General features: G+C 45.4%; 1 protein-coding gene across 1 annotated transcript in view; it reads left to right on the top strand.

Moving 5' to 3' along the window:
* POLA2 (DNA polymerase alpha 2, accessory subunit) overlaps positions 1-13,207 on the top strand; it is a 346,083-nt gene that overhangs the window by 19,772 nt on the left and 313,104 nt on the right. The gene's annotated exons all lie outside the window — the stretch shown is intronic.

The raw sequence follows: 13,207 nt of genomic DNA, 5'->3' as shown, positions 1-13,207 counted from the left end.
AAGCTCAAACTTACACGTGTAAAAGAAACGAAGCAATTCAAAATGGATTCTAACAATCGACCCTTTTTGAGTTTTTTTTCTTCTGAACATAATCAACGTTTGAATAATTCTAAATTTCCTCATATATGTTGAATTTTACTCCTACTTCCTTGAAATTTGCATTCATGGGGACATAAACAACCGATGGGTATGAGCAACCAGTATCTGTAGTGAGGATAGTGGGGTCAATAGCCATTAGGGAATTTATCTCTTCTCTCTGCATCATAGCTCGATTTGTTTCTAGTATTTTCACTGGCGGAAGTTTACACAATTTTAAACAGGAACAGAGAGCAGGTAAACACTGTACTAATAAACAACTTAATACAATAGCTATTATTATAAAAAGTATGTCTTTAAACAACCAGCCCCACCCCCCAAACCAAGACCATAACCATGATAAACTCAAATCGCCTCCTTCATATTGGCCCCCCTTTTCAAATACCTGTACTGCTTCTTTTATTTTCCCAATATCCAATTCTATCTCTGATGACTTGTTGACAAAATAACAGCACTTTTGCTGGTACTGATGTTGGATTAAAACACATACTCCTCCTTGTTGTACTGTAATCAAGTCTAGGGCAAGCCGATTTTGTATCGCCAATTGGGCTGCAGAGTTTATCTCTATCTGTATACTTCCTATGGCCTCCCTGGTGGCATTAAATGCAATGGCTAATTCAGCTGACATATTCATCATTGCCAGTTGTAAATCGAAAATTCCAAATCCTGGAATAAGAACATGTAATACTTGAAATACCCAGTTCTTTCGCTCCTCCAGTATGGGTGTCCCTCGTTTGTACCTATGTGCAAAACTCCCCATGTTAAGGGGCTGGGAAGATGATATATTTGATATCACAGTAATGTTGGGTGCCAAATATGCCAGTGAACATATCCCTTCCCAGTTTAGAGGTAGTACTTTATATGCAGTTCTTCCACATACGAAGTACATGCCTCCCTGGATTTGTGAATTTATAATGCTGTATTTTATTCGGGGCAATCCTACACCCTCTGGGGTGTCATGCTCAGAATTATTGCAATACTTGTAATCCTCCCAGATTGTATTTAGCAATGATACATTTGCCCAGGGTGCAACATATGAACATCTAGCCGTCCAGAGGGGGCCAAGGAAAACCCGGGATAATATTACAGGTGAATTTTTCCCATTTCTATCTTGTTCTCTGGAGGGATCATATAACAATCCTTCTGGATCTACCAGAATCTCATTTTCTCCCACAGTCAGGTTCCAATAATTTACAGTGTAATTTTGATGAGTCCCATTAATTAACGCTGTCCAATTTCTGCCTATTTTCTCCTCTCCTTCAAGATCCCAATTCCCTGTTTTTATATCAAATAACAAAGTGTAAACACACTGTTCAGGAGGGATCTTTCCCATGTATTTTGCCTCTGGGTTTTGCCCATAAAAATAGGTACCAAAACATATGGGAAACATTTTAAGTGTGGCATTCTCTCCAGGCATCGGGGAGAGCTTGTATTCTGCCTGAGTATTAGGGAGCACCGCACACCTAGGGTACCATTGATATTCTTGTTGGTCACATCTCCAAGTGGTATTTGGTACAAGACACACTTCCCCTCTTTCATATTCGCTTGATGATACTGGTACTTCATAAAGGCCTATAGGATCCTCAGGGTGTCTAGACAAGTGCCGGCAAATCCAGCAGTCAGTGAGACTTAATGTCTCCGCTAATTTTCCATGAACCTTTATCAATGGATGTAAGGTAGGATTTTGCAACAATGATGCAACACCACTGGACATTATACATATTAACATAAGGGTCACTAGGTACTTCATTGTTGTTTTGTAGAAATAGTTATAAGGCCACTCTTCCCTATTCTCTAGAGGGATATTTGTCCTGCCAAATGGATATATTTTCATAATTTTATTGTGCTCTCCTCCTTGGTCCTACAACCTTTCTATGATACCGTTTTACTCGTCTCAACCGCCTACGCGTGTTTAAAAATATACCCACACAATTACCAAATATGTAAATGCAAAATATTGATATCACTATACTAATAATCATATACGTATAGATACAGATAAGTAAATTTTCCTTCAATGTTCACACCCACTAGGGTTCAGCACCGCCGTGCTTTCCACTCTAGCAGTTAGGCTGCACTGGTTGGTCCATGAACAAGTTTTTTTTTCAAATACAGGACAATAGATGTTGGCTTGATCCTAGGTCCCTTATCTTCTCCTTTTCGAGTTTTAACTCCTGGTGAGTCTCAACTCCCAGTGAGTAAGTCGCGATACTTCAAAGTTCGTCTTCAGTATAGTTTGTCAGTTTCGTTCAGTGTCTCAGCAAAAATGAGGGCGGAGGCCAGCAATTTTCAACCAGATCAGTGATGTGCTTGGGTATTAAACAGAAAAGGGCACCTTTTTTTTTTTTACCGCTGGGACTACAAACCGCACCAACCCTAATGGCTGGCCGCTTCCGTAGAACTGGTACTTGGTTTTTCTCGCCAGTCACAGAACTGTTAACTCCATTTACCCACTGCTTTTAACACAGATAATAGCGTTGCACAAGGTGCATCCCACTATGCTTGTTTTCTCGTTGAGACAATTGTTCTAACCAATATTCTGGTGTTGTTGCACAGGCTAGTCACCCGTGTTCCTGTTCATGCTGAAAATTTAGTCATCACAGTCATTTACAACCTCGTCGCCCAAAGTGTGCGTAACAACAGTGAGGATAGCTCGTTTTAATGCTGGTACATCAATGGCATCGGAAATGCCGGTGGCGGTGAAAGCGGGGAACTGTATTTCATGAAGGCAGGCGTGCCGTATTCTGCTGAGCAAAGGATTCCTTGGCCATTCAGAAGAGACCTCAGTTTGCAATTCCAAGCTAGGAGCTATCAGGGTGATGTAAATGCAGCTTTTCGTAGGGGTCACCACCTTACGCACCTTCAAAATTCTGTTCATTTAGATGGGCGAGGACGCAGGTTGTATCGATGAGTTTGTTGATCTTCAAACAGTAACTCTTCGTCACTGGGCTGCTGTGTCACCTCAGGAGCAGAAGTAGCACTTGAAACCTGTGGAGGTGTTTCCTGTCTCCCTACTTTTCTGTAATCAGGAGACAATGGTAATTCTGCTGTTAGAGTACTTTGTAGTGGAATTGGTGCACGCTTACAGTGGCTAGCATGTATCCAGTTTTTCCTTCCTTCCACTTTCACCGCTGTCTGTGTTGCAAGCAGTACCTGGGCTGGCCCCCGCCACCTGGGCTGAAGACTGTTGGTTCTTTGAAAATTCTTTGTCATAAGCCAATCCCCGGGCTTAAAAGGGTGACCAGGGCCTTCAAGAGGAGTCGGTAGGCTGGCCTTGACCTGTTGGTGGATCAAACGCAAATCTTTAGTCAATTGTTTACAGTAATCTACAAACAAAGGATATTGCACTTCAGAAAGCTTCTTTGGTCGTGGTACCCCCCAGATATTGGCTGGCCTCCCCATGACAACTTCATATGGGGATAATCGTGACTTGCTACTGGCAGACATCCTGATGGACATTAATGCTAGGGGCAAAGCATCTGGCCATTTTAAGTTGGTCTCAGCACAAATCTTAGCTATTTTGCTCTTCAAGGTGTAATTATACCTTTCTACAAGGCCCGCTGATTGTGGGTGATTTGCAGCATGAAATCGATGTTTGATGTTAAGGGCGGTACAGACCTTCTCCATTACCTCATTAGAAAAATGACTGCCATTGTCACTCCAGACTAATCGTGGCAATGCGTATCTAGGAAAATATTCTTTTAGTAATATTTTGGCGGTAGAGAGGGCACCATTGTCTTTTAATGGGTAGGCCTCTATCCATTTTGAAAACATGCATACTACCACTAACACGTATTTCAGTTTGTTACACGGTTCCATGTGGATAAAATCCATCTGTATAGCTTCAAAGGGGAGATCAGGAGGGGCAAAGTGGCCAGGGGGCGTAGGGGTCCCTTTTCCTGCATTGTGCACTGCACACACCATACAACTTTTAACCAGGTTATTAGCAGCTTTGGATATCAGAGGATTACTCCAAACATGGTCCAAAGTTGTCTTGATGCCTTGGGCACTGATGTGTGCAGGACTGTGGGCCATAGTAACCATAGCGTGTACATAACAATTAGGTAACATCCATCTTCTTCTGTCTGTGTCATCTGTGTAACAACCCTCACTGTCTAGTCTACCGTTCTTCTCCCACTGTTCCCTTTCCTCTGCTGTTGCTTCTGCTTGAATATCTCTCACACACTGCATGGTATTTTCTAGTACTTCGTTCTGGGGCTCTCCCTTGATGCTACTCTCAACATATGCATTGTCAACTGGTGCTCGTGCTGTTGCTTTCGCTGTAGCATCTGCAAAAGCATTTCCTCGTCCTATATCATCAGTAATTTTTTTGTGGGCACTACACTTAATGATTGCGACCTGACGGGGCAGGCTGAGAGCATTCAAAAGTGTCACAATCAAGTTGCCATGCTGAATGGTAGTGCCATGTGACGTGATAAAGCCTCTATTCGCCCAGAGTCGCCCAAAATTATGAGCTACTCCAAACGCATATTGGCTATCAGTGTAGATGTTAACACTAAGATGTTCACTTATTTCACAAGCTCTGGTGAGGGCAATTAATTCTGCAGCCTGTGCCGAATTTTGCGGGATTCTATGAGATTCAACCACTGTTTTGACTGTGGTGACGGCATAGGCTGCAGTGGTCGTACCATCTGGTAACTTGAAGCAAGACCCATCTACAAACAGCTCTCCCTGTGGGTCAGATAGGGGAGTGTCTGTTAAGTCTACCCGTCCCTTGGTTTCTTCCTCAGTGGCAAAAATGCAATTATGATCAAATTCCACATTGTCCTGAGGGAGGGGTAGTAACGTAGCTGGGTTCAAGACATTGCACCGCTTTAAAGTAATATTTGGACTGAACAATGTTAATTCGTAACCCGTTAGACGAGCACTGGTGAGGTGCTGCGTCTGTGTCTTGTTTAACAAAATATCAACGGCATGAGGAACCATCACAGTGAGCGGATTGCCACCAACAAACCCTTCACTTTGTTTCACCGCAGCTGCTGCAGAAGCCACTCCTCTAAGACAAGTAGGCAAAGCTTGCGCCACAGTGTCCAAGGTGGAAGAGAAGTATGCACAAGGGCGTTGTCTCCCACCTTGATCCTGTGTCAAAACAGACAATGTACAGCCATGCTTTTCATGCACAAATAAAACAAATGGTTTGCTGTAATCCGGATTACCCAATACAGGAGCAGAGCACATCGCCTTTTTTAAATCTTGAAAAGCCTCCTCACATTTGTCAGTCCAAGGTACAGGAGAGGGCACATCTGAAAGTGTCAGAGCAGTCAATGGTTTTGCTATAAGTGAAAAATTTGGAATCCACTGTCTGCAAAAGGATGTAAATCCCAAAAATGCTCGGACTTCAGAAGGGGTGCGTGGTGCAGTCATTGTATGAACCAGTTTAATTCTGTCTGGATGTAATCTCCTTCCCTCCTTAGAGAGGAGGTGTCCTAGATAGGTGACCTCCTCTCTACAATACTGCAATTTTGGAAGGGACACCTTATGGCCCAGAGGTGCTAAATGATGTAATAATGCAACAGTATCAGTCTTACATTGTGTCATGGAATCTGAGGCAATTAAAATATCATCAATGTACTGCAACAATGCAGAGCCTGAAGGTGGATTGAATTGGTCTAATTGACGTTTAAGACATTGACTATATATGCTCGGGGACTCAACAAATCCCTGAGGAATTCTTGTCATCGCGAATGATCTACCAAAAATCGCGAAGCTAAACAAATATTGAGATTCTTCGGCAATTGGAATGCTGAAGAACGCATTCTTCAAATCGATTACGGTGAAAAAACACGCAGAGGGTGGAATCATGGTGAAAAGACTATTCATGTCTGGGACCACGGGAAACTGGGGAATTACTATTTTATTAATTTCTCGGAGATCAATAACTAATCGATATACTGTGTTATCAGTACATGATTGCTCACCATCTAATCTATTAGCATCATTTCGTTTCTTTACAACAGGAAGGATTGGACTGTTACATGGGCTGCTCACTATTTCCTTTATGACACCTGCATGCACAAGATCAGATATGACTGCCTTGAGCCCTTTTTCGCTTGATTTAGGTAATTTGTATTGAGGAACACGAGGTAACCGGGCACCTGGTTTGATTTTTATTACAATAGGGTCGATATCCATAATGCCTACATCATTCTTGCCTTTGGCCCATAAACGAAGGTCTATTTCCTTTAGCTCTGGGGGTAAGTCGTATTCCTGTGAGAACATGCACCGAGTTGGGGAAACACTATCCATAGTTACATAGACACCATCCATTGAACAGTGAATAACTGCATTTAATTTCTTTAACAAATCTAATGCAAACAAGTTTTCATTGCAACCTGATGTTAAAGAGAGTGGCGTGTGTACTGTAAATGGGCCTACAGTTACTCTCATAGGTGTTGAGATGGGGCTCACCACGGGGATTCCAGAAATCCCAATTGATGTGGTATGAAGCCCAGACAGGGGAGCCCCGGGGACTGCAGAATGTGCAATAGATGTTCTGGTGGCACCAGTATCTAGAAGAAACTTATGGCCCTCTCCTTCGATTTTTACATCAATGTAGGGACCATTCTGATCTACAGGAATACTTACTCGCCCCTGGCCCTGTCTGTGGCTGTCCTAATAATTGTAGGATTCAGAAAAGAAATCATCAGCATAATATTGTCGTTCAAATGCATTGTCAAAAATATTAGTGTTACGCGGGACCTGATGCTCATTCTGCGAATTCTGATCAGTTCTACCTCTTCCTCGTCCTCGTGCATTACCTGCCGCGTTCCCTCTATGAAGTGACATACTTTGTCTTCCTTCCAGTAATGGGCAAGTATCACGCCAATGTCCATCCTGCTTACAGTAGGCACATTGGTTGATATTTAATCGGCGGTCTTGGGGTGGTGCAGATGCACCTCGGCCTCGACCCCTTCCCCGTCCCCTTGGTGGGCCACCCCTTTGCTGAGGGGTTGTATCCCGCTGGGGGTATGCCTGCTGTAATAATACCTTTTTCTTCAATTCTTTTACTGACTTCTCATTCTTTTCTAATTCTTCCTTGTACCTGCTCTCATAGTATTGTGCCATCTGTAAAATCTCTGCCTGTCCCTTCGTCATCCACGAACTCTCTGTTGCTTTTAATTTTTGTGATATTTCAGGTAGAAGACCATTAACAAAGCGTTCTACAAATAGTGTGACACCTGTTACGGTGGCAAGGTCTTGACCGCTAAAATCTATGAAAGCTTGTTCAAATCTAGTAAAATAATCTGGGACATCTTCACCTATTTTCTGTTTATAAGTGGCAAGTTTTCCCCAATCCACAGTCTGAAGAGGTATAACAGTTTTTAACTTAGTCAATATCCGGTTAGGTAAACCTAAAATATCCTGATGCGGCAGGGTTCCTGGTGCCCTTTGTGCTTCCCGTGCTTCTAAACCCCCCCATGTATTTCCCAAAGTAGGTGCATCATCTACTCTTCTAATTTTATGCCAAACTTCAGGACCCAATAAAACACCAAAAAAATAGTCAATGTCTTTGAGTGTCATAGTTGTGGTGGAAATGGCAGTTCTAAGGTCCCGATAGAATCCAGCTGGATTCTTTCGAGGATCTGGCAAGTCTTTCTTTATAGCCATTACCTCCTCCCTTTTCCATGGTATATGAACAAATTGGGCCACCGGCACGGGAGCTGGTCGTCCGGCGGCAGCTGCTGCTGCAACTGCAGCTGCAGTGGGCATATCAGGGTGCACTTCCCTCATTGGGTACCCCTTGTCATATCTATTTAGAACATCTTCCCTGGCTATGACACAAATGCGTACTCCCTCATTTATGCTGTTACTATCAAGAATACAAGCCACACTGTCCCGCCATAATTGGTATAATTCTTGTTCATAAGGGAGAGGGGTAGAATCTGTAATACAAGACTTCCAATCCCTCTCCAATTTTTCAATCATATACAGTAGTGCTAATTGCTGTCCAAAATGTGACATCTGTTGTATTGTGTCCATAATATCGGTGTGGGTGTAAATAGGATGTGACATCCAGTTCTCTGACTGATTCTTGATAACCCGTTTTTCCCCATCCCCAATAGTGGAGCGAGTACTAGGGGGCGAAATCGCCTTAATAGGTGTGCTCCATATGGGTGAAAGTGAGTGTGTGTGTCTGCACTGTCGGCGTTGTCCATTTGGGGTGTTAGGGGCAGGGGACATTATTGGTAACCTTGCAGTGCTGGCTGGTAGTGGTGGGGCAGGTGGCGGAGGGATTAGGACTTGGGCTATTGGGGTAGCTTGGGCTAGAGGCTGTGGTGGTTGTGGCACATGCTGCTGTAGTGGTGCGCCTGGATTTCCCAAATTGTGCCCTTGCCCTTGCTGCTGTTGCTGTGCCCCCATGATAGGTTGGGCTACTGCAGGGGGTGTGTAAGGTGGAGGTGCAGTAGGGCTATTATCTAATAGCTGTAGCATTACCTCATCTTCCTCTAATGCATGTTTGGTTTCTGTTGGCTTTGATACATAACTTCCCTCCACCTGAGCCCTATGGACTCTATCTTCAGATTCAATCCCTTTCTGGGTTTGGGACTGGTGATAAAGGGCGGCCTTCTGCATGATGGTTCTCCTATTTTCCCTCTCTATCAGTTTATCTGATTTAATTTTTCTTTTATTGGCCTCCATTTCCCATTTTCTGTATACCTCAAACATATGTTGTCTAGCCTTTTTATGAAACAAACATTCCTGTAGGTAGGTTAGTTTCTTTAAATCAAAAGACCCATCCTCTGGCCACTGGAGGTCAGGACAATGTCTAGTATACCTGCGCCATATACTATTATACAAATTATTCTCTAAACCATAATCCTTTAACATGTCCCACCCTGGTGTTCCCTCTTTTGGGATCGGTTGCTTTTTATCTAAACGTGGCACATGATTTCGGCGAAAACAAAGACATAACCCTTGCCAACATTTCTTATTTCCCATATCTAACCTTTTACATTTTCAAAAGACAACACACACCAAATTTCAAAATGTAACATGCACCAAAGAAACCCTTTTTCAAATGTGCACCAAAGAAAACCTTTTTCAAATGTGCACCAAAGAAGAAAAAAAACCCTTTTTTCAAATATTTACCAACTTACAAATTGCTCCAGGCCTGGGCAAATTACTCGAACAAGAAAAACACGTGTAATACAAATTGTCAAATGGTACCTTGTACAAATGCAAATTTACCAAGAACTAATCATTCCCAAAAATGATAAGTTATCCAAAAACAATTATTCTCTCAAATGCAAGTTAAAGCAGACAAGTAGCCAGCGAGGAACAGTCTTACCTGACTATCTGCTTTTTCCTGGATTTCTCTCCGGCCGCCCGTGTCAGACTAATCAGTCAAGATAAAAACCGATGTTTTCAGGGACTTCGCTGGGACATCATGAGAAAGCGGGGAGAGGCCTGCCCGGTGGATAAGATGCAGCTGCTTTTGAAACTAAGTCTTTGTGCAGGGGCCCCTGAAATCTACACCTCCGGAACGGCGTCCCCCCACTGGCAGCACGTCTCTTGACAGAGCTACTGAAGATATCCACTGGAAGGTCCCTGTTCGGGCGCCAAATTGTCAAATGCACATATTTGCAGATACTTACAAATGCATTTACAAAGGAGTTTTTGACACGGAGAGCCGGAGTGAAAAATCAATGACCAAAGGTCTGTTTATTTTTGCTGCAGCAAAGAGGACAGGTTTACCACTGGCATCCCAGGCCCGAAGTAAAGTGTGCTAGCATAAAGCGTTTAACAGTGATATTTATACTCATACATCAAAGGATACATAAAATGTGTAAATAATGATATACGTCATACAGATATTTTAAGGAGTTAATCAGTTTCCACACACCGGTTCCATTCCCAGCTTTGTCCTCGCCTCCCTTCTGCAGCTGCCTGACTCCCCACATTCTTGAGACCCTTCAAAGGATTACGTGGCTCAAAGGTATAGATATCAGCCTTTCCCTCCCCAAAATACCACAGCCGAGGTCAGTTAGTTATTTGAACACACAATTATAATGAGTACAGTGCCCCAGTTAGGGAAAGAAACCAGCTGCAAGCCTATGGCGTGGAACCAGGCTTATTTTACTTAAACAAATATACATAAGATAACATATGTGATAGACAGTGCGTTCAGAGACAACAAAAGCTCAAACTTACACGTGTAAAAGAAACGAAGCAATTCAAAATGGATTCTAACACTGTTAATAGTGATTACTATGTACGGCTGACCACTGAGCTGGCCTACAAGTGTAACATAACCCTGAGTGGGTTCAGCAATTCTGAGTTGCCTTGAGCACTCATGGTGGCAGCAACAATGCTTGTGTTTATCAATGAGCGCCTGAGTGATCAGGCAGGTTTTTTTTTTTAATCATTTCTGCAACTTTAGTAAAAATCACAACATAGATATCGTAGCATCAAATCTCACACTATTGTATCTCTATTGATTTATCATGTTATCATATGTTTATAATTCATATCTTTCAGTTATGATTATATAATTACAAACTCAGATGCATGTTTCCACATAATGATACACAGGCCACATTATTTGATTCATTTATTCCAAACGGTGCATCTATTTATTAGACCAAAGATTCCATGATGATTCGGTCGCTGCTGTCCCCCAGTATCCCATTTAAGTGATCATTTAGCTACATTTTCCACTACTTTCTTGTTCTTTCTGACAGTTCTCGTACATGTTTCTTCAGTCATGGCTTATTCTAGCATATCTTTATCAAAGGCATTCAGTCGACCCTATAGGATAAAGCAAGTAAATGGCTGTCTGACGTTTCACCAGTAACAGTCCTGGTTTCTCTGACGTATGGATTGTACTTAATAGATATTGTTTGTGTGAGAGCTCGAGATGTGTGGCTGCTACAGGTCACAACTTCGCCACAACTTTCTCCCAACATTTAATCAACGTTCTGTATGACCATGTCTTATATACAACTGAAGCTTCTGTCTCTCCACATGTAGGGCAGGAGGAGGACCTCTGTATTTTTTTTCCTGATCTTTAAGGGGGTTAGATATGGAAAGTACAGGAAATTGAAGTGTACTAATTAAAATATTACATTGCTCAATGCCTCGCTTACCTGCAGATGTGCCCTTTTCGTTTCTCATAGTGCCTCTGTTAGGGGTTCCCAAAACTAATACTCCCATTGATGTCTCACTTTAGGGTTCCCTTTATCTTTTTCCTGTTAACTTCTAAGACTCGCGAGGGCGTGGCCACGGGCGTCAAGATGGCGGTCGCACTCTAAGAGTGCTCCGGACCCCTCCGTCATCCGCCCAAATCCACTGCCACATTCGATCCTGCTTCTGTCCCAACTGGGTCTCGAGGGGTGCCTCGGTGCCCCCTGACTCCGGGAGCTTGAAATCCAGAGCTCGGGAGTGTCTGCAGCCGACGAGGGGTGGCGCCGATCCGAGAACCGGACCGCGCCCGGGGCGGGGGCCGTCCTGCGGCCGATGCCATCGAACGAACAAAATAGAAATCCCGGAGCCATCCAGCGCGCCCAGGAGGAGGCCCGGCAAGCGACCGCACGCTTGGTCGGCGGCGCTGTGAGTGAGCGGCTCCTGAGCTGACGCGCTCCAGAATTGATCGGGGACCCGGGATTCGGCGGACCGGACACCGGGTGCACGGATGCCTGTGCCCTGACAGGAAGCAGCGCGACCTCGGAGGGTAAGAGGCACAGAGGGACGCGCATTGGTGATCCTCGCCCTCTAAAACCCCTGGAGACAGCGCAGCGCACCGCTGTGTGGTGGGCGAGCGGGCCTGAAGCCCGGACCCTGGGGCCTGCTGGACCTTAACCGCGAACCGGGGGCGGCCCCCGGCTCGGAAGACCATCCACCGGCTCCGCCCTCGGACTGTGAGGCGCCGAACTTGCACCGGCTCCTACGCAGGGAACGAGAGCAGAGGAACGACTAGAAGAAGCGGGGGTGGCAAACAAGTACGACGAGGGCCCTGGCCCACGTGGACCCACATACCGAAGTCCCGAAACCTGCACCTGTAGGGGGAAATCAGCCCACTGAGGGGGACACTGAATTGGCACAACATCTCCGTTGGGATGACCGTAGGGGCCAGAGACTCCCCCTCGCCCAGGGACCGCAGAGACTCAGGCCCCTAGAAGAGATTGGCCTTGGAGCGGCCCCGGTCGCCGCTGTCCCGCGCCAGGGGGGCAGCGAATACCATGGGCACGCCATGGGGACGCCAAGACAACAATTGATTTGCCGATGGAGGATCGCCGCCCCGGAGGATTCCAGCAGTTAGACGCTTCCATGGCTCCGGACCTATAGAGGGGTGAGTCCCTTTCCCTCTTGACCTAATCCTAAGGCGCACCGCGAAGGAGACAGGTGATCCCACTCCCCCCTAAGGATCCAATGAAAGACCTGGTGCCCTCGCCTCTGGGCGTTGCCCATCCTCCGGTTGGGCCCTGGCTGGAGCCCCCTCCCTGAGGTGGCTACCCCGAATCGGACCCACCCGGACAGGAGACACAGGACCCTTGTCATAGATATGCACTGTTTCCACTAGACCATATCTGCGCCTACTTGACCCATCGGACAACATGGGTAAAGACAGAGCCGCCAGACAGGCGCAGCCATCCCAGCAGAGGATTGACCAATTTACCATGCCAACGGCCCCCCGAACCGGAGGTGACGCTCCGCCTAACGAACAGAATGCAGACAGGGTCAGTACTATCCTTCTCGCAATTCAAACCTCGCAACAGGCAGTCGAAACCAAGATTGGAGAGGTGAGAGAGGAGATGGGCCTCGTAAGACAAGATCTCAGAAATGCAGTGGGCCGTATTACGGAGGTGGAGAACCGTGTCTTGCAGACAGAGGACGACTTGGCCGACCTTAGAACCAAGATGGCTCAGCTACAAACTTGGACCAGCGAACTCCACCGCAGGGCGGAAGACGCAGAGAACCGCTCCAGACGCAACAACCTACGCTTCGTGGGCGTCCCGGAGGGAGCAGAAGATGGCAAAGCTACCGAGTTTCTAGAGAACTGGATTCAATCCTGGATGCCGGAGAACTCTCTTTCACCATGGTTCGCGATAGAAAGAGCGCATAGAGCCCTGGCCCCACGCCCCCCCCCCCC

Source organism: Pleurodeles waltl, chromosome 9 (genome assembly GCF_031143425.1).
Source record: "Pleurodeles waltl isolate 20211129_DDA chromosome 9, aPleWal1.hap1.20221129, whole genome shotgun sequence".
NCBI lineage: Eukaryota > Metazoa > Chordata > Amphibia > Caudata > Salamandridae > Pleurodeles > Pleurodeles waltl.
Note: the sequence above shows the minus strand (reverse complement) of the source record. Positions and strands in the feature narration are given on the sequence as shown.